We start from the raw sequence: 22,028 nt of genomic DNA, 5'->3' as shown, positions 1-22,028 counted from the left end.
TTCCACAACTAATCGGTGTTTAAAATTGTGGGGTGCCCCATAAAATAGAAAGGGCTTCTTAGTAATCCTTCAGTGTGATAGGAACAGAGTCTAACTATGAAGGAAACTGATGCTGCAGCACTGCTGTAATGGAAAAGAGCCTGTATGTACATAGGTGTACACAGATTTATATCACATTTAGCCAGGATAAATTGCTTCAATAAATTCTGTTCCTGGGAGAGGCCAGTTCAAGCTGATGACTGGGTACTGGGAAAATGAGAGCTTTATTCTTCACATAGCCCCAGGACAAGGGGGTTTTCTGGTTTGTTTGTTTATTTTAAATACATGATGATTTTTTAGCACTTTCTACAACTACATCATAGTGCAAAAAATAAATACAAATATCAATATATAACAGTAAATACATCCAAAGACCAATGCCACTATGACTGAAAACTCAGAACATTTCTGGAAAGCAACTGATCTCTGGAAAAATTCCTAACAACTGCTGTGCTAGAGATAATTCTACTTCCTAGTCCCAGAACCTGCTTTCCTAATATAATCACTAAATGAGAATTTTATTCCAACAAGATCCTCTAACATATTTTTAACCGGGAAGCAAACTACAAGGTCTAGAATAGATATAACATAAAGAACCAGGCAGGATTCCTAATTTTTTACCTCGGTTGTGTTTTTGGAGGCTAAGTTTTCTCAGTTTTCTACCGATTTAGAGGGAAAAAAGGGTCTTGGCTGAGGAATGGGACAGTACTGGAATGGTTTTCCTCAAACCACAGAATTCAAAATTTTTGATTTTGCACAGTCACATCACAATATATGGTTTTCAAATTTTATTTCATGGCTCCCTTACTAAGAAATAGAGATGAAAAACTATGATTTTCTAAAAGTGGGGAAAAGGGCAAAATAAGTTTGGGGGAAAAGCATTAAAATGTAACAGAAGCAAGCATTCTCATGCCTCTTAAATACTCAAGTTTGACAGTCACTAACTAGGATTTCCTGCTTCCTTCCCATTTTGTTGGCTTTGGTTTTGCCATTTTCACCAAAGGGAGACCACAATGGGAGGAAGAAGGCCTTCTCTCTTAAATACCTACAATTCTCCTTCTTCTTTTTTGGCTGTAACACAACACATGGGATCTTAGTTCCCTGACCAGGGATCGAACCAATGCCACCTGCACTGGAAGCATGGAGTCTAATCACTGGACTGCCAGGGAAATCCCCCTACAATTCATTCCCTCAGTCTCTTGCCTTCTTTCATTTCCATCATTCTTGCTTTTAGCTTTAAACTGATTTCTCTTAAAAATGAAATATTTAACTACGATAATGATCTGTCTCCCCACTTAAAAACGAATTTCCAGTTAGCATCCTTTAAAAAATTTCTCTTTCATTCCCAATCTGTTGTATCAACTGCTGGACATAAAGAATGCCATTGCTTATTCCTCTTTGATACTTAAATCTCTAATTATGAAAGGTCAAATTGATGCCTTCTCAAAAATCAAATAGCAACACATTTCTGTAGTACAAAGACTGAGACAAAAGGTGAAATCTTGAATGATGATGCTGTCATTCACTAGAATTTAACTCATAGCCCATCTGTAACTGTACTGCTTGACAAGTAGATCATGTGTCCAGGCATGGCACTCAAGTCTGTGGTCTGTTTCTCAATCTATTCTTCAGGATGAAACTCAAGCATTTTACAGAACTAAGCAATAAATAACAGCCAGAGGATACACATATTTAGAAACATTTCCAAGGAAAAGTGAAATGCTCTCAATGGAGATCTCAAAACAGGAAAACAAAGATGCAAAAAAGGGCTGTCCTAGGGGCCAAGAAAAAGGCTCACACACTCAGATTCACCAGAATGCACGAATGATAAAAACTGGTATTCACTTAAAAGAGAGAAAGTTATTTGAATGCTGACAGAGAAAAAAGTGAAGAAAATCCTAGGTTTAGAGAATGATTTTTAATGATTGGGGTTATTTAATAGAATCTTTCTTATACAATTTTGTCAGAGCCAGAAATATATCCTAAAATGTATATAAAATGTATATACATAAGTATATATATGTATATCTATCCTTTTTTTAAATAGAATGAGGATGGAGTCTGTCACTGAGGTCTAGAAAGTCAGTTCTCTGGAACTGGTTGTAATATGATCATTTCTTTAGTAACCAACTGATGTTAATAAGATGACCCAACTTTAGGTAAAGAATAAAAGCCATGGTAAGGAATAAAAGCCATGTACAAACACACCCAAGGGCCTGTTTTAGGTTCCTAATAACAAAAAGCAGATATTGCTAAGTACAAAAAAATGAGAAGGGCATATACACCATAAACATCAAAGATTCATGAAAATCTAGAAGGAGTTCAGACTAACTACCATGCATTCATTCAAAAACATTACTAAGAAACTACTAAGTGCCAGGCAAAGTAGACATAAAAATAAAGACAACAGTCTTTTGCAAAAAAAGAGTCTTTCATCTGTGTGAAAAAAACCCCAGAACTAGACAGTAGTTAAAGCAGTAAAAAACAGATTTTATTTAGGAGTATTGCAACAGAAGCTAAGAGACTTCAGTACATAACTGGGCTCAGTTTTGAATACACCATCAGTGACTGGGAATTTATAGCCAAGGTATAGGGTGGGGGCCAGTGACTAGAAAATTACCAAGAGGAAACACAAGGGATAAGGAAGAGTCTGGTTAAACTAACCTAGCAAGATTCTTCCTGAAGACAGGCCAGGGTGATCAGACATCACCTGAGGGATGGTAGAGGATGAAGAATCTAATCAGATATGAGCGTGAACAGATATTGAGGGGGAGGGGGTTCTTGCTAAACTGACTTAGCAAGGTTCTTGCTAAAATTCAATTTTACAAGGGAGATGGGCCTAAAAGAAGGTTCAGGAGCCTGACTAAAGTTTGGCCAAACAAAGAATCCTATTATCTGGCATGAAACATGCCAAGTTAAGATAAGAAAGATGGTTTAATTTACAAGTTCAATTAGTCATAGGTTGATCAGTGTACATATTAGATCTCTTATTATTTCTCCTATTCCTTAAGATCATTTATCAAATTATTTTGCTAGCAATTCCAGAGTATACATGAGCACAAAAGAGATGGTTAGGTCTTGGTAAAATATTTGAGAAAGCGATGTATGAAACTAATAACTAAGATTCATCTTTAGGATCAAAAAGTAAATTTAATCATTAAATTTCCTTTTAAAATTAAAAAATTAATTAATTCACTGAACACCTTTATTCGGTGCCTAACACACTCTAGGCTCCAAAATTCAACAATGAGTCAGACAAGATATCTGCCCTCATAGTGGCTTACTTAAGAGTCTACAAAGATGAAACAAACGCAAGTTAAAAATAATTTCACATTAATAGCAGATAATTGCTCTAAAAGAAATGCAATGGTAATGTGTTAGTAACAAGGAGTGGACTACTTTAGTTTCATGAATAAAAATGGCTGTGTTATCTGTGACCAAAAGGGCAATGGGATAGAATATAGAGATCCAGTTTAAAACTTCTGGAAGCTTTTCCTTTCTTAACACAGTTGATGTTCAATGTTTTAATTTAATCTGAAGTCAATACTCTAGTATAGTTTGCTGAAATTTTACACTTAGCTTTCCAAGTTTTGCAGAAAGCTGCTGGGTTCACAAGACAACTGCGATGTAGATTATTTATGTAGTTAAAGCAATATATATTTAAGACATTATTTTAAATACATATTTACAATTACCTTGTGCCTCAGGAACTTTATGTGACTACACCCAATCAATTCTATGTTCTTATCATACAAATAACATAGAAGAAGTTCTACAGTTTTTGGTTAGAGTGTTAAAAATGGAGAGAAGAGAGGTATTCATCAAGTTAATTGATCCTTGAAAACAAAACCTACACCACAGATTTTAAGATACATTTTCAAGTATAAAAGAATGCTTGCTAATCAAGGATGCAGCAGAGAGGGAACCTTAATATGAGACTTTGGGGAGTACATTATTTGGACAATCTTTCTGGAAAGCAATCTGGCAATGTTTATATTAAGTGTCTTAAAATGTTTTATATCCTTTGAACAAATAATTCTTCTTTTGGGACTTTATTCTGAGGCTAAAGCCAGAAACATGGATAACCTATATATGAAAATGTTCACCACAGTCATATTTATAACAAAAAAAGGAAAAGGAATTAAATAAAATGTTTACAAAGGATGGAAAAATATAAATTAAAAATCTGTCTTACAATATATATATTTAAGTTGTTAATAATAACATTTTTCAAAGCTATTTAAAAACATGAGAAAATGCTATACATTAAGTGCTATACATTAAGTAGGATACAAACGTGCACAGGCACCATAATTCCAAATCTATAAAAAAGCAAACAAAATAATAAGCACAGAACAAGATGAGGGAAATAACATCAAATGTTAACAATGGTTATCTCTGGATAGTAGTAGTCCAGATGATTGTATTTTCTTCTTTCTACCCGCAGTGTTTCCCAAAGTCTCTACAGTGATCATAGATTGCTTCTAATAAGTTAAATAATAATATAACTTAATAATAAAAAGAATACTGATTTGCATGACTAAAAAATGTCTGAGTTTTTTAAAAAAAGGCTTGTATCTGCTAGACTATTCTAAATCACTAACAGTATAGTATTTAAAAATCGTACAAAGTTGTTCACTCTACACTACAAAGCAACAGAACCATAGAATCAACTAAGTTCAAAATGGACTACCAAAAAAGCTTTCTAAAAATATAAACTAACAGCATCATATATCAATAGAAACAGACGTGGTAGAAACTCAGATTGATACACAGGGTAAATCAAGCATTTCAAGATAATTCCTTCTTCGTCACCCTTAAGGATCCATTTTCAGAAACCCACGAATGCTGCCTAACAATAAAAAGTAGTACTTATAAAAAAAAAAAAAAAAAGTAGTACTTATATTAAAACACCTAGAAATTGCCCAACTTTTCATCACAAAGGGAACAGAGCTGAAATTAAGGTACCGAATGTCTTTCAGTGAGCTACAAACAAGCTAAAACATTTAGACACCCAAACAGAGCTCTACAGGCTCTATGCCCCATGATACTGAAAAGAAAAAAATTATACACAGTTCTCTTCTAAGAACATAACTCTGGTTACCCAGTTTCAGATTCTAAGATAATTTAGCTGCTGCTAAGCAAAGAGCACCAACACTGCGGGGCTCCACCGCAGCGGTCTCAACATTTTACTCTCCACACAGTAGGACACTGTGTTGCTGTGACTCAAATTACACCTAGAACACCGACTTAAGGAAAAGATTCCAATAAACATATGAGACTATAATGAAGGTATGTTAACCCCAGACACCATAGAAGACTCAAGTTTTACTAGACAGTAGATTATTTAGGAAGTGAAATTTCTGTTCATAAAATCTGGGTTCATTTTCCACTGTATTATTTAGCATAACAATAGTTTAACACATTATTTCATTAGCAGGTAAACCAAATGCCCCAAAAGGATTACATAAAAAGCATGTATACTTCTATAAACTTAATTAGCCTTTTATAAGGCACTTGGCTAACTAACAAATTGGAAAAACTGAGGAAGAGAGTTAAAAAAAAAATAGGCAGAAGATGAGACAAGTAGTTGAAGTTGGACTAAATCCTAGTAACCTGTTCTCACACATCCCAAAGAAGATATGAAAATGGACACCGTATCTTTTTGTAATACCTGAAAGTTGTACAGTAACTTGCATATTGTATGACTACCTTCAACTGAATAGTGCATTTCGAAGTTTACGCACAAGTGTTTCTTATATAAATGAATGTCCAGAAACATGAATTTGAGGGACTACAGTTTCTTGGAGCATTATTTTTGTCTAGGAAAATTAAATAATGTTTATGGCTTTAACAATAAGTATGTTTTATCATAATAATTTTTAAACTCATAAACCAGTTAGAGTATACGTCAAGGATTGGCAAACTCCAGCCCATGGGCCAAACCCAGCCTGCCACTTGGTCTTTTTTGGTCCACAAGCTATGAATGCTTTTTACACTTTTAAATGGCTGAAAAAAAAAACAAAGGAAGAAAATTTTGTGATGTGAAAATTCTATGAAATTCAAATTTTAGTGTCCATAGATAGTTTTATGAGAACACAGCCATGCTCATTCTCTGCATGTTGTCTCTGGCTAGCTACTTTTGTGTTGCAATGGCAGAGCTATAGTTACAACAGAGACCTCATGACTTCAAAGCCTAACATATTTACCAAGTGGCCTAAGTTTGCCAACTTCTGGTATTATGATAACTATTATTAATTAAAATACAAGGTTAAGATATCCCAAATATGACAAATATCAGAGTGTTTGATAGTAAGGACTTTTATTATGACTATTCAAGTACCAATTTTTTTTACTTCTTAACATTTAGAAAATAATTTTCTTAAAATATGATTAAGCTATCTCCATAGTTCTCAATCTTTAGCATATTCATGTAGGCACAGGGTAAAAATACAGATCCCCAGGCCTCCTGGATTCTCTTGGCTTTGGTGCCCCAAAATGGACACTTTTTAAAAAACACCCCAGGTAATTCGGATGCACGTGGTCAGTAGCCCACCCTTTGAGAAGCATTAAGATGGTTGGATATTCCTCCTGCATGATAAACAGCTGCATTTTTCAAGTTTGGTTCTCAAAGAGGGCTCCAGGGATCCTTACAGATCCTTGAGACCCTTTCAAAGGGTTCATGGTTATTCAGAACATACATGGGCAAAAGACCTGTTTAAGGGGCAACATAAGTTTGGGTGTTAAAAGTTCACAGATGTGGTATCAGATTCTACACAACAGCCTACTTTTAGGAAGCTATCACTTTTCAGATTTTGATGTAGTATCAAAGAAGAAAGATTATCAACAATTATCTGAAAGAATCTTTTCTTTTCCTATTACATATCTGTGTAAGCACAGGTTTTCTTCAGATACTTCAACCAAACAACATATTGTTAACAGATTGAATGCAGAAGGTGATACAAGAATACAGATGTTTTCTATCAGCCAGACATTTGATGTTCTTCTCCCCAACTTTTTAAAACTATAGATACATTTATACTGTTATTTTAAAATAAGTATATAAAATATTTTAAAATTTTCTCCATTTTAATTTCTAATATGGTAAATACAGTAAATAAGCAAAAGCTCTCTGGAGTCCTCAATAATTTTTAAGAGTATAGAGGGGTGGATACTAAGACCAAAAGCAGTTTGAGACCCACAGTTTGAGAAATAAACAGTAGAGTGCCCTGAATTGATCAAAGAGAAGGTTAAAATTAATTTCTGGATTTCAGGCTCAGACATGCAGCGACAGGTTTCAAAGAAAGGAGCCAGTTTAAATAGACCAAATAGTTTTGTAGCAAATGACTGAAAACAGATGGGAGTGAGAATTAGGCTGAATCATAAGTTAGGCAACACATGGTCAAAGCTTAGAAGCTGTATGGAAGCAGCTTCATACAGGCAATTACTAGACTAGAACTTTTTAAAAGCCTCTCCAGGCTTTTGGAGGAATCAAGGAACTATTCTGAGCTATTCTCAGGAAGGTTAATAAAGCAAAAACAAAGAAGAAACAACTTGCTAAAGTGATAGCAGGAAGCAGAGTTAGAAATAACTAGAGAACACTATACCTATCTATGCTTGGCCTCAATATGATTTTAGAAGTAAAAAAATTCCTGGAAACTGGTAGACTGTCAAAAATCTGGTGTTGTGTTTTGGTTTTTTCCTACTCATTTTCGGATAAAGTGTGTTCCCTGAAACAACAAAGCAACAGCAATCAAAGGGCCAACACTGATCCTTAAGGATAAATTTTAAATCTTCATGGACTTAAATAGGCTGCAAACAACAACAAACCTGATAGACTTTAATATTAAACCCCGGTGTGAGTTTGGTCCCAGATAGGAAATAGCTATAATATCCCACAATGATAATCATGGAGACCCTTAAAAGTTCTCAAGAAAAAAATTTATTTTCTAATACTGTCCACATACTGGCAACACAGTGACCTATCTAGGGTATTGCAATGTTCAATGACTTTCAAAAGTCCCTAACATAGATATGTAAAGTATGAGCAAACTACTGCTTGACCAAAACTTAAAAAAAATTAAATGGTGCTATAAAAGACATATTAGTACCAGAAATACCAGAAAAATCATGTTAAATCCTGGTTTTATTTAAGTTTGATAAAGCTTAAATAAACATTACTGGCAAGAAACTTGGTGACAACACAAATCATTTATAGCAATCATGTGTTATATTCAATAAATCATCCTGTTTTTATAATAAAGGCAGGCATACTCCTATTTCAAAAAGAATGGTTATACTCTATTTTTTAATCTGAAAAAAAGTAACATTTCTCCTACATGGTAAATTTTAAGCCCCAAATAAAATGTGACCAATTTAAAACATAAATCTCTTTGTCTGCTAGGTCAGAAAGAAGTACTAGACCAGATAAGAAGATATTAGTAAATAACTTCACTCAAAGAAAACAAGTTGGGTTTTGTGAGGAGGTGAGACTATGGCAGAACAAAACTATTCCCAGGGAAGCCCAAGACGTAAACTCACAAAGTAACTTCTCAAGCTAAATCTTGGCTCTTGTTAGACTTTCACAAATTGATATTTATTAAGGATAAATGCAGTACTGAATTAGAGAAACTTTTTGCACAGTCAGGTTTCAAACACATGAAAATATTTAGGATTAAGTTCACGAAAAGATGAAAAGAAGCTAACAAAGTTGTGAGTTTGTAATGAGTTTTATTTTCCTTCATGACACTACTGTAGTAGCTCACCTCTGGTTTAGTTGGGAATCTTTCCTAGATGTCTGCTTAAAAAGTTTTAAAAACTGAATAGTAAATTTGTCTTTTCATAAAACCTCTCCTGAATTTTAACATTCATCCTTCCTCTCCAAGGAAGCCATGGAGTTTATGTTTACTTTCAAAACTGAACTGAAATTTGCTTCATTGTATACAGGCAGTGAATATATTATTCAGATTTTTTTTTTCCCCTTAAGTTTCTCAACAAAAGGATCTAGAGAACCAAAGGAAACAAAATACTATGATTTAACAGAAGGAAAAAAAAAAAAAAACCAACCACATTCTTTCAACACAGTGTCCACCAGGGAAATTCTGAAGAGAAAATGTCATGATAAAATATTTCAAGACATAAAATGACCCCAATGCAAAATATTTGTTTTTGATGACTTTTGTTTTGCTTTTAGCTTAAAGGAATTACTATTTCTTGCCATTTATGTTCCTTGCTTTTTGTTTATCCATTCCCACTAGGTCAGTAGAACCATTTCATTTTCTTTACATTCTATTTTTCTTCTTGATTCTTCAATAGTAAGTTCCTTGATCTGAGCCTCTACTTATGAATTTTTGGGCTGGAAAGGACTTTGAGGGGTCATCAAGTCCATATTTCTGCTTTCTAGGAGAATTCATAATTACAATTTTAGACGGATGAGAATGTATCAGAGGAAAATGTATTCTGTCCCTAACAGCGTGCTACTTTATTCCACACAAACATTTCCATACAGAATTTGCAATTTTCTAAAAATGAAAGTAAAAATTAAAACCCCAAAAGAGGAAGATGCTTTAAAATTGCATTTATCAGCTAAAATTGCTCAAACATAAATTCAACTATCAGGCTAAAATTAACACACAAGAAAGTTGGCTGCCAACATAAAGTCTTTAGTCCCTAGAGATGTCTTCTGATGTTTTATCTCATTTGTAAGCACCATTTTACCTACAGCACATGGCAAGACAAATTTAGACCACCACACTAATAAACTATAATTTAAATATGTATTTATATATATGGGCTTCCCTCGGTGGTAAAGAATCCACCTGCAATGTAGGAAACAACAGGTTTGATTCCTAGGTCAGAAGATTCTCTGGAGAAGGAAATGACAACCCACTCCAGTATTCTTGCCTGGGAAATCCCATGGACAGAGAAGCCTCGTGGGCTACAGTCCATGTGGGTTGCAAAAGAGTTGGACACGACTTGGCAACTAAACAACAATAATATACATACACATGTGTATGTATGTGTACATTTTTTCTTCACAAGTGCTATAGTTTATTTCAAACATAAAACATAGATAGGGATAAATGCAAATTCCTCAACTGAAATTTAAAAATTAATTATATAAATTAATGTGATCTTAGGCTTTAAGAACAGAGGTACTGGAACTTCCCTGGTGGTCCACTGGCTAAGACTCCTTGCTCCCAAAGCAGGGGGCCTGGGTTTGATCCCTGGTCAGGGAACTAGATCCCACATGATGCAACTAAGAGCTCACACAACTAAGACCCTGCACAGCCAAATAAATAAATAAAATCAATGTTGTGGGTTTTTTTTAAAAAGGAAGTATTGAGTGCAGTGAAAAAAGAAGCCCTACTCGCCCCTGTACTTTGTATTGATCAGATTATATCTAAGGTTATATTCAAATCTAAATAAGAAATTCTAAAAACTCAAGCAACTAAGTTGACAAGGAGGCTGAACTTTATTTAAAATGTAACTTAAGGAATGGTTGAAAGAATATGGATATTTACCCCAGTAAGAGAGAAGTTTTAAAAGGACATAGCTGTCATCAGACATTTGAAGCGCTACCATGTTGACAAGGAATTAGGTTTATTTATTGTAGCTTCAGATGGCAGGAGGAAAGAGCACCACAATGTAAAGAATGTTCTAAAAGTAGAGCTCCAGTAATGTAACAGGGTATCTGTGAAGTAGGGGTCGCTTCCTTACAGCATTCAGAAGTTAAAAGACCATCCACCAAACATTCCAAAATGATGTATTTCCACATTTCAAGAATATACTTGATCCTAAAAATAGGCCTGCTAGGGGAAAGCAACATTCAAAAATGAGAAGATTAAAAATCATTTTGTCATGTTTCTAGAAATGGAAGACTTTTTCCCATGAACTCTAAAATCATAGTACCACAATCAGAGAAACCAACAACAAAAGAAACAATGCTTTTTCTTTTTAAATGAATGCTGCATTTGTTTTTCTCAAAGAAACACTTGCACCTTAACTTTAGTACCTTTATTAAGGGATAAGGGACAATTGTATGCCAGCCTGCCAACTCTCTTTCAAAAAGAGAGCTGTTTTTATTAGACATGTATATGGCAATGCTATTTGCTCCACCTAAAACTTCCTTTCAAAAAGGTTCCTCCTCATCAGACATGGATAGGAGGAGGCTGTTATCACTGACTCCCTCCTACTGCAGCCTAGGAAAACTCACTCTTGACGTGTACAAAACAGTAACTTGTGAGAATTTCAGAGCAGCTGTGTTCAGGCAGAGCCAGGGACTTAAAGCACCAGCTTGAGAGCTGGTTGAAAAAACAAATTTCATTTTGAGCTGCAAGTGAGAAAGGAAAGGAGAGGAGAGGAAAGGGAGAGGGAAGAGAAAGGAGATATACAACAGTATCTATTAACATTTTAAAGTCATGGTAAGCAAAAATGTTTAAAAGTTACAACACTGAAACTATCACAGGTTGTACCCTTTGATCCACAAGTTTAAAGATGAGCAGTGTTTATTATTCTCTAGCCTTCTGCTAGGTGGTAACACTAATGAGACAGTGCCCAATTCAAAGCCATCACAAATTCTAGGATGGAAGAATACAATAAGGAACTTCGCTCTCTCATTGGATATTTCTTTGTGCTACTGCCAGGCAAACTGTGAAAATGTCCAAATATCCAATAGCAATGCTCTGAATGTGAAATACTGGAACCCAATTAAGTAATTAATGCTATAAGGACAGTAATTAATTAGTCTCAATGTGCTGTAGGGGTAACTTCCTGGCCAGGAGGACAAATGGTCGCTGAAAACCAAAGGTTAATACAAAGCAACATACTCTGGTTTCTCTTCATATAACACCGTTACTGGTATTTCAGATGTCATTTTGCTTCCAAAAGTAAAAGAAGAAAAGGTATGTAAAAGACAAATCTATGCAACAGTAAAGAAGTTATTAATTGACTGTACTAGCTCATTATTAAATAATAAACAAATATCAAAGGGCAAAGACTTGTCCCTTTTTTGTATAGAATTAAGAACTGGTAAGACTACTTAGTATAGCTGCCAGACTTTTCTTTAGCTTCTTTTATTACTGACATGTTACATTTCGCAATAGTCTCCACTTACCTTATATCCTCCATGTTTAAGTACAAATTGTGTTTGATTTCCCCAACCCTTGCCCCCAAGATATTATGACAAATCTTTAGCTTTCTGATCTGGACACAAAGGAAGAAACTGAAAATTTTTCACTTTCCTGAAATACGTGTCCATTTTATTTACACCACTTTAAAAAAAAACATAAACCAAAAAAAAAACACAAGCTAGCTAAAACCAACTGCAACCATCCATTTAGCAACTCAAATGGGAAAGAAACAATTAACAAAACAAACTTCAGTATAGTACATTTTTCTGTGCTTAGAATACCTATAAAGACCGATGTCTCTGCAAGAATTACTTACACTACTGCAAAGTTTTTAAACATAGGAATCAAGTGAGCTTATGGAGAAAACTCTGCGTACCCCTACAAAACTACACTTACTATGACACAACCCTCAGAGGTACTAAAACACCCTCTGGTAAGTAGAAAACAAACTTTTAGAGTCAGGAAAAGTAGCAACGCGGGATCTGGGTAGGAGGTGCCCTGGGTAGTAAACACCCCAGACAGAGAACATAACAAGCAATTCAGAGCAACATATAACTCCCCATGGGGCTTCGACTTGGCCACCTAAGTCCCAAGCCCCATCCCTGAACTGAGGAACAGATGAAGTCGGGAAGAGGAAGAGACGGAGAAAGGAAATCAGAGTAGAAGTGATGAAAGTGTTTTATTTTTCTCTTTACCACTATCTCAGCTTTCTTGCAGGCTGGTTACCAGACTGGATGCCGTATTCACCAAAAGCTCTAAAATCACTTCTCAGACTTCTTCTGATACCTAAGCTAAACACCTGTCCATATCAGCCGTCTCCCAACCAAATACCTCTCCTACCCCTCTGGATTCCCCCATACCCTACCCAAAGTGATGCCTTTTGGCCACTACACCCACCCCTATTAAATCTTCCTAAACTCATTCACTTAATTTTCTTCATATCCATACTTTCTCTCTGATACCTTGTCCCTGATAGTTTTTCTTATAATTCAATCGAAATGCCACGCTCTCACTTCCACTTACTCCTCCCTATCTTCCCAGCAAAACCAAATGCTATGTTTTCACCTACTCAACCCTACCTCCTGCCTATTACCCCTAACTCTTCCAATGCCAAGCCTCTAACCCCACTCTTTGGAGAAGTCCAGGGTCTTCAACCAGTTTAGTACCCTTTCCCTTTCTCCCATTCCACCCCATTCCAGGCTCCACTAGACTTCCATTCCCTCAGGATTCAACTCCCCTCTCCTTGCCACGCCCTGTGCCCCCCGGGGATACTTACCCCAAGTTCTCCCCACACTTCAGGCCTCTGGCCCCGCCTTCCCCCCCCAAAGGAAGGAGGCGGGAGGAGGGAGAGAAGTGGGGCGTCACTCCGCAAGGTAAAGATGACCTCCCATTAGTGCTCGCCGCCGCCAATCGTAGCTTCCTTCTTTCTTATTGGTCGGCGTTACTCCATGCCCCACCCTCTTCCTCAGACAGGGCCCGGCCACCGCCTCAGCGCCCCCGTCCAACACATACTGGGAGGGGAGACCCCGGTCTGGGACGCTGGGATTGACCAGAGTTGACGGGGAGACGCCCGTCAGGACATGGTCTAGTTAATGTTAACAGGACTCACCCTCTGGTAGCTCCGTCGCCTCCCGCCCGCCCGCGATCGGTCCCACAATCTATCTCCAGCTCCTTCTTTCCCCCCTCAGCGGAGCAGATACTTTTCTCTCGTCCGGCCAGGCTCTCTCACTTCTCGCGAGATGTAGAGAGGGGTTGGAGGAAGGGCGAGATCCGCCGAGCCAGGTCGGAAAGAAGCCGAGGGGCCGGGCTCCGGAAAAAGAAGGGGCGGGACTTTCGGTGGGCAGGGCTGGGGAGCGAGGCTGAGCGAGTTCCCTAGGCGCTGTTCACACGTGTTCGACTGCGGAGTGTAAGGGGAAAAGAAGGAAAGGGAATGCTTACAGGTGCCTGTAGTAATGGAGGTCCAAAGTATTCTCATACTAGAGAATTAGATTATTACAAAAGAGCGCACTTTAAAAACAAGACAAGGTTATATACCTCAATAAAGCTGTTTTTTGTTTTTAAAGAACGGGGGAAGGGAATTAACCTGGCCTACCAGTGGTGAGGACTCCGCGCTTCCACTGCAGGAGCCACGGGTTCCAACCTTTCGGGATGGAACAAAGATCCTGCAAGCCCTGCGGGACGGCAAAAAAAAAAAATTTTTTTTTTAAGTTTTAAAAGTGGGGGAAAAACCGAAAACAGCTACACAAGGTGATTCAGTGTTCCAAACAGTTGAGTAGTTGCATTTTCTTCTTGGCACGTAGAATAGCATCACTGTAGCCATAGTCTCTGCTCTGTGTGTGTATGGGGTTAGGGGGTTGCTGTATATGGAGGTGGAGAGTTCTATCATTTTCTTTTGAGTATCTTTACAGTGGGGCCAGCAATCCCATTTTACTCAGAGTTGTAATAATCAAATGAGATAAGATATATGAAACTTGTTTGGTATTAAAAGGCACTATACTTATTATTCAGAAAGTATTTTAACAAATACTTAGAACATACTGTGTACAAAGAACTAGGCATGGGGAGAAGAGTAGACAGACCAGGTCTCTACTCTGGTAGAATTTACAGTTTTAGTGGGGAGGTGGTGGTTGTTGTTTAGTCACTAAGTCACATCTGACTCTTTGAGACCAGGTGGACTGTAGCCCTCCAGGTTCTTACGTCATGGAATTTCCCAGGCAAGAATACTGGAGTGGATTGCCATTTCTTTCTCCAGGGCATCTTCTCCACCCAGGGTTAGAACCTGAGAATTCTTTACAATGAGCCACCTGGGAAGCCCTTTCCTGGGGAGGGGGAGACAGTTAATAAATATAAATATTTCAGTTAGTGAAGAATGCTTCAAGGTAATGAGAGAGAAAGTGACCAAGAGTAGGAAAGCAACTTTACTTCTGTATTGAGAGACCTCATTGAAGAAGTAACCTTTGTATTGAGTTGAACTATGAGGAGACAGCTTTGGGAAGATTTTGGGTGAAACATCAAATGTAAAGGCTGTATTTAAAATTTTCTCATGTTGTTACCAAGGTGGTAAATTTTGTATTATGTGGTTTGTGTGTGTGTGTGTGTGTGTTTTAACCACAACTGAAAAAAAAAAAAACAACTTTTAAAATGTTATGTAATTATAAAGAGTTAACTCAAAATATTACCTATGGAATCTATTTTCTCTCAGGTAACTTCCTTTTTCAGCTTTATATTACTCAACTTTCTGAACTTCCTGCCTAGGATCTCATTTATCTTCCTAGACTCTGAAAGGTAGACAGAATCCAGGTGATTTCTCCCTATTGTACAGTTATGCTCATTTCACATGCTAGCAAGGTAATGCTCAAAATCCTTCAAGCTAGACTTCAACAGTAAGTGAACCAAGAGCTTCCAGATGTACCAGCTGGATTTAGAAAAGGCAGAGGAACCAGAGATCAAATTGCCAACAACCATTGGATCGTAGAAAAAGCAACGGAACTCCAGAAAAACATCTATTTCTGCTTCATTGACTATGCTAAAGCCTTTAACTATGTGGATCACAACAAACTGTGGAAAATTCTTAAAGAGATGGGAATACCAGACCACCTGACCTTCCTCCTGAGAAACCTGTAGGCAGGTCAGGGAGCAATAGTTAGAACCGGACATGGAACAATGGATTGGTTCAAAATTGGGACAGAAGTACATCAAGGCTGTATATTATCACCCAGCTTATTTAACGTCTATGTGGTGTACATCGTGCTGAAATGCCAGATTGAATGAATCACAAGTTGGAATCAAGATTGCCAGGAAAAAAAAAAAAAGATTGCCAGGAGAAATATCAGTAGCCTCAGATATGCAGATGATACCACTCTAAGGGCAGAAAGCGAAGAGGAACTAAAGAGCCTCTTAATGAAAGTGAAAGAGGAGAGTGAAAAAGCTGGCTTAAAACTGAACATTCAGAAAACGAAGATCATGGCATCCAGTCCCGTCACTTCATGGCAAATAAATGGGAAAAAATGGGAACAGCGGCAGATTTTATTTTCTTAGGCTCTGAAATCACTATGGATGATGACTACAGTCATGAAATTAAAAGATGCTTGCTCCTTGGAAGAAAAACTATGACAAACCTAGACAGCATACTAAAAAGCAGAGACATCACCTTGCCGACAAAGGTCCGTATAGTCAAAGCTATGGTTTTTCCAGTAGTCATTTATGGACGTGAGAGTTGGACCATAAAGAAGGCTGAAGGATTGATGCTTTCTAATTGTGCTGCTAGGGAAGACTCTTGAGAGTCCCTTAGACTGCAAAGAGATCAAACCAGTCAATCCTAAAGGAAATAAACCCTGAATATTCATTGAAAGGACTGATGCTGAAGCTCCAATACTGTGGCCACCTGATGTGAAGAGATGACTCATTGGAAAAGACCTTGACACTGGGAAAGATTGAAGGCAGGAGGAAAAGGGGGTAGTAGGGGATGAGATGGTTGGGTGACTTCACTGACTCAGTGGACATGAGTTTGGGCAAACTCTAGGAAATAATGAAAGGCAGGGAAGCCTGGTGTGCTGCAGTCCATGGGATCGCAAAGAGTCAGACATGACTTAGCAACTGAACAAACAATCAAAGGTGAAACAGAAATATACAGTCACTTGTGTTTGTGTGAAGTGAGAGAAGTTGAGAGTAGTCTTGGCTCCAATCTGTTGTTGTTTAGTCACTAAGTCATGTCCAAGTCTTTTGCAACTCCCATGGACTATATAGCCCACCAGGCTTCTCTGTCTATGGGATTTCCCAGGCGAGAATACTGGAGTAGATTGCCATTTCCTTCTCCAGGGGATCTTCCTGACCTAGGGATTGAACCTGCATCTCCTTCATTGGCAGGTTGGATTCTTTACTACTGAGCCACCAGGGAAGCTCTGGCTTCCAACTGACTCTCTCCTAAAACAATTCCTACTTAAAGGAATGCAATGATAGAAAGAGACCCTCAATGTATATGGATATTTGTGTATAACAGAGGTGGCATTACAAATCAGAGAAGAAGCGATTCCACAAGTTTTGCTTGGCCAACTGATTACTACTCTATACATACAAAATAATATAATAGCTAATGTTTATAGATCTTACTATGTTCCAGGCACCATTATATGTGTATTACATGTATTCATTTTTCTCCAAATGTATATCTCCAATCCATATATCTCCCCTGAACGGCTGACTAATATTTCCAGCTGCCTACTTAACAAATTGATTTGGATGTCTAAGTTTGGTATTTCAAACTTATTGTGTGCCAAACAAAATCTTCCTTTCTCTCCCACATGGACCCCTTCCCTAATCTTCCCTGTCTTAGTAAAAGTTACCACTCCAGTTGTGTTTTTTTATTGTGATAGAATTCATATACCATAAAATTCATTTTTTTTTTTTTTTGGCTGCACCATGCAACTTGTGGGATCTCAATTCCCTCACCAGGGATTGAACTCAGGCCATGGCAGTGAAAGCACTGAATCCTAACCACTAGACCACCAGGAAACTCCCCAAATTCATCTCTTTCAAGTGTACATATAAATCAACTATATTTCAAAAATAAAGTGTACAATTCAGTGATTTTTAGTATATTCACAAAATTATGCAGCTATGACCAATATCTAATTCTAGACCATTTTCATCACTTCCCAAAGAAACCCTATTCTCACTAGTAGTCACTCCCCATCACCTTCATCAAACCCTGGCAACCACAAGTCTACCTACTTTCTGTCTTTGTGGACCTGCCTATTACAGACATTTTATATAAATGGAATAATATAATGTGTGGCCTTTTGTGACTTCTTTCACTTTCCATAATGTTTTCAAGGTTCATTCATGTTGTAATGTGTATCAATCAGTACTTTATATCTTTGGGATGAGAAGCATGTGGGATCTTAGATTCCTGACCAGAGGTCGAACCCACACCCCCTGCATTGGAAGGCAAAGTCTCAACTACTGGACCACTAGGAAAGTCCCCAGTATACCAATTTTTGTTTATCTATTTATCAGCTGATGGACATTTGGGTTGTCCCCACTTTGGGGCTATTATAATAATATGACTTTGAACATCCATTTACAAGTTTTTACAGGGACATTGTTTTCAATTCTCTTGATATATACCAAGGAATGGACTTGCTGGATCATATCTATGTCTCTGTTTAACTTTGTGAGAAACTGCTATACCAATTGCAACATTTTACTTTTACCAGCACTATATGAAGATCCCAGTTTCTCCATATCCTAAAACCAACACTTTTTGTATTCATCTTTCTGATTCTAGTCATCCTAGTGGATGTGAAATTGTATCTTATTGTAATTTTGATTTACATTTCCCTAATGGCTAATAATGCTAAACATTGCTTCATGTGCTTATTGGCCATTTATACATCTTCTTGAAAAAAATGTTTATTCAAGTCCTTTACCCATTTTTTAATTGGGTTATTTGTTTATAACTATCAAGTTTGGATGGATACCAACCTAATTTCAATAGCATATGAAGTCTTTGCTCTTATATAGCTTTGCTCTTATTTCCTTTCTCCTTTTGTTGTTGTAATCATATATATTTTCATTGATAGTCTCTATTTGTGCTGTTATTGTCATACAAATTACATCTCTCCACATTGTACTGAGGTAGGGGATAGATAGGCCGAACAGCTGCAACTAGTTTCCCCAGGCTGAGCTGCTATAGCTGGTTTCTTGCTGATGCTTCAAGATGGTATAACAGTGGAAACATTGGGTCCTGATTGGGTGCTTTCTTGTGGATTTTCCAGCCCAACACATGCTCAGAGAAGGCCCTCAGTCTAGGGGAAGGACTAAAGGAGGGAGAAGATGCTACTGGAATCCATCTTAGCTGAGAGATTAGTATGCACACCAGAACCAAATATGGAAATGATTGGCCAGAAACAACCCGGAAAACTGCCCCTGTATAATAAGCAATCTAAGCCGCCCTATGGTGCATAACTGACTCCAAGCCTGCCCATGGGTTCTTCCACACATACTATGCTTCTAATAAACACTTTTATCTTTTTCACAATCTTGGTCTCTTTGTTGAATTCTTTCATCAAAGAAGACGAGAACTGAGCTTTTCACTGCCAGAGTCAGTATGATTATCAATATAGATTCATGATTATTATTTTATATAATTATCATTTAAATGTTATAGGAAAGACAGTGTTACAAACAAAAATTATGTTTATACCATCTTTTATATTTACCTACATAGTTACCTTTATTGCTCCTTTTAATTTTTTCACGTGACTTAGAGTTACTGTCTAGTGACCTTTCACTTCAGCCTAAAGAACTCCCTTTAGTATTTCTTGTAGGACAAGCTTGCTAGTGAAGAATTTGTCTCATTTTTGTTTATTTGGGTATGTCTTAATTTCTTATTCATTTTTTAAGGAAAGCTTTGCTGGATATAAAATTCTTGTTTGCAAGTATTTTTCTTCCAGTGCTTTGAGTATGTCACCCTACTGCCTCTAGCCTCCATGATTTCTGATGAGAAATTGTTCTGAGAATTCCATGTATGTGGTGAGTCACTCTTGCTGCTTTCAAGATTCAATCTTTGCTTTTTGACAGTGTGGTAATGATGTGTGTAAGTAAGGATCTGTTTGAATTTTTCCTACTTGGAATCTGTTGAATTTCTTGGATATGTACATTAAGTTTTGTCATCAAATATGAGAAATTTTTGGTCATTATTTCTTCAAATATTTTTTTCTGTAATTTTTTTCTTCTCTCATCCTGCTGTACAATTGATGGCATATCACAGGTCATTTTTCTTCATTGTTTTTGCTTGTTCCTCAGACTGGATCATTTCAATTGACCTGCCTTCAAATTCACTGTTCTCTCTTCTGTTTGCTCAAATCTGCTGTTGAGTCCTTCTAGTGAATGTTTTTATTTTTGTTATTGCATTTTTAAGCACCAGAATTTCTATTTGGTTCTTAAAAAAATTATTTCTATGTTTTCACTGATATTCTCTATTGGTTAGACATTCTCTTTCATTTATTTCTGTAGACATGGTTTATTTTAGCTATTGAATATATTTTATTTATTTTTAATTGAGGTAACATTGGTTTACAACTTTATATAAGTTTTGTGTGTACAACATTATATTTTGACTTCCTTGTACACAACAGTGTGCTCACACCAAAAGTATAGTTTCCAACTGTCACCATAGAGTTGACCCCCTTTACCCATTTTTCTCTCTGTGCCCCACCACCCCAATCTCTGTTCTTTCCATATCAATGTGTTTGGTTTTTTTGGTTTATTCATATATATATGTATAATATTCCACATATGAGTGAAATCATATGGCATTTGTCTTTCTCCATCTGTCTTACTGTACTTAGCATAATACCCACAAGTTGCATTCATATTGTTGCATTTGGCAGATTTCAATCTTTTTAAAGGCTGAATAGTATACCATTGTGTGTGTGTATGTGTGTATCACATGTTCTTTATCTGTTTTTTGAATATGTTTAAAATGGTTGATTGAAAGTCTTTGTCTAGTAAGTCCATTATCTGATCTTTCTCAGACACAGTTTCTATTGGCTACATTTTTTTATTTGTATAATCTGTATTTTCTTGTTTCTTTGAATATCTCATATTTTTTTATTGAAAGCTGGACATTTAAAATAATATAATGTGGCAACAATAAAAATCAGATTCTTCCCCTCCCCCAAGGTCTCTTTTGATGCTGCTTGGTGTTGGTAGTTGTTTATTTTAGAGGATTTTCTGAAATAATTCTGTAAATTCTGTATTCTTTGTCATGTGTATTCTCTGAAGCCTCTGCGGAGTTAGCCTAGCAGTCAGGTAATTAGTTGACAGAGATTTTCTTAAATGCCTGGAACCTTGGCACTTGTCTTTGGCAAGGGACTCTGAATTCATATTGGGGTTTGTCTTCAACATTCAGCCAGGCAGTTCACAACTCTACCTTAAGTTTCACTTCCTACTTGTACAGAGCCTCAAGTTTAGTCAGTGGTGAGAGTTTAAGAGCTTCTAAGGTCTTTCCTGGCCGTGCACCCAAACTTACGAACGTGCATGGCCTCCTAGACTCCTAGGAACATGTCAGAACATTCCAAGCCCTAGCAGATATTATAATCCTCAGATTTTCCTTTTAAATTTTTTTGTAGTCTATTATTTATTTATTTACTTTTTACCTCAACTGCTTTCCACCACAACAGGCAGCTGTAATGTTGAAAAATTGCCTCTTATTATTTTAAACAAATGCCTCCAGGAAACAGGCTGTTTGCGTGAGGCAAGCTCTGAGTCAGATCAAATAAAGATAGCTTTGAGTGGATCTTCCAGAGAACCACCAAGCAGTTTGAATAATGACAGTTCTCTGAGGATGAGGCTTTGAAGGAGCTTCAGCCCCATTCTGCCCTCTCCACGAGGCTATGAGCCTGCTGGTTTTTACGGTGGTTGCAGGATTTTGGTTTTCAAGGTTATCATGGAGCTTGGAGGAGGTGAAGATGCAAATAGGACAAATTAAAATGCCACATAATTCACTGTTCTTACTGAAGTTGTCTTTGTTGTTTTTTTTTTTTTTTTTTTGCTTTAACTCTCCCTTCATTGTTGCAAACTTTTGGTTAATTTCCAAAGTTTTAAGAAAAGTTGATCCTGACAATTATGCCAGTGTTCTCATTGCTTTTATTGAAGAGTAGATTTTTGGAGATTCTTATTCCACCATTTTTGCTGATGTCACTCCTTCCAATTGTTTTAAAGTCAAATTCTTTAGAGTCATCCTTCATGTCCGTCTTTCTCAACATCCTATATCTTTACAAATCCCGTAGAGGCAAAAAATTTTCTACTTTCAAAATAATCCAGGGTGCCACCAATCATCACCACGTTCTCCTC

At 36.9% G+C, this 22,028-nt stretch overlaps 1 protein-coding gene across 9 annotated transcripts in view; it reads right to left on the bottom strand.

The window, feature by feature from the left end:
* LOC122680718 (cyclic AMP-dependent transcription factor ATF-7) overlaps positions 1–13,924 on the bottom strand; it is a 93,134-nt gene extending 79,210 nt beyond the window's left edge. For 2 of the 9 annotated variants that reach the window (XM_043882363.1, XM_043882399.1), the window contains exon 1: positions 13,780–13,924. The gene's annotated coding sequence lies outside the window, so the exon portion shown is untranslated. The other 7 variants (XM_043882430.1, XM_043882406.1, XM_043882372.1 and 4 more) reach the window with 7 other exon arrangements.
* Positions 13,925–22,028: the final 8,104 nt, after the last annotated feature.

Source organism: Cervus elaphus, chromosome 3 (genome assembly GCF_910594005.1).
Source record: "Cervus elaphus chromosome 3, mCerEla1.1, whole genome shotgun sequence".
NCBI classification, from domain to species: domain Eukaryota; kingdom Metazoa; phylum Chordata; class Mammalia; order Artiodactyla; family Cervidae; genus Cervus; species Cervus elaphus.
The sequence above is the reverse complement of the archived record's forward strand: the minus strand, read 5'-3'. Positions and strand labels throughout refer to the sequence as shown.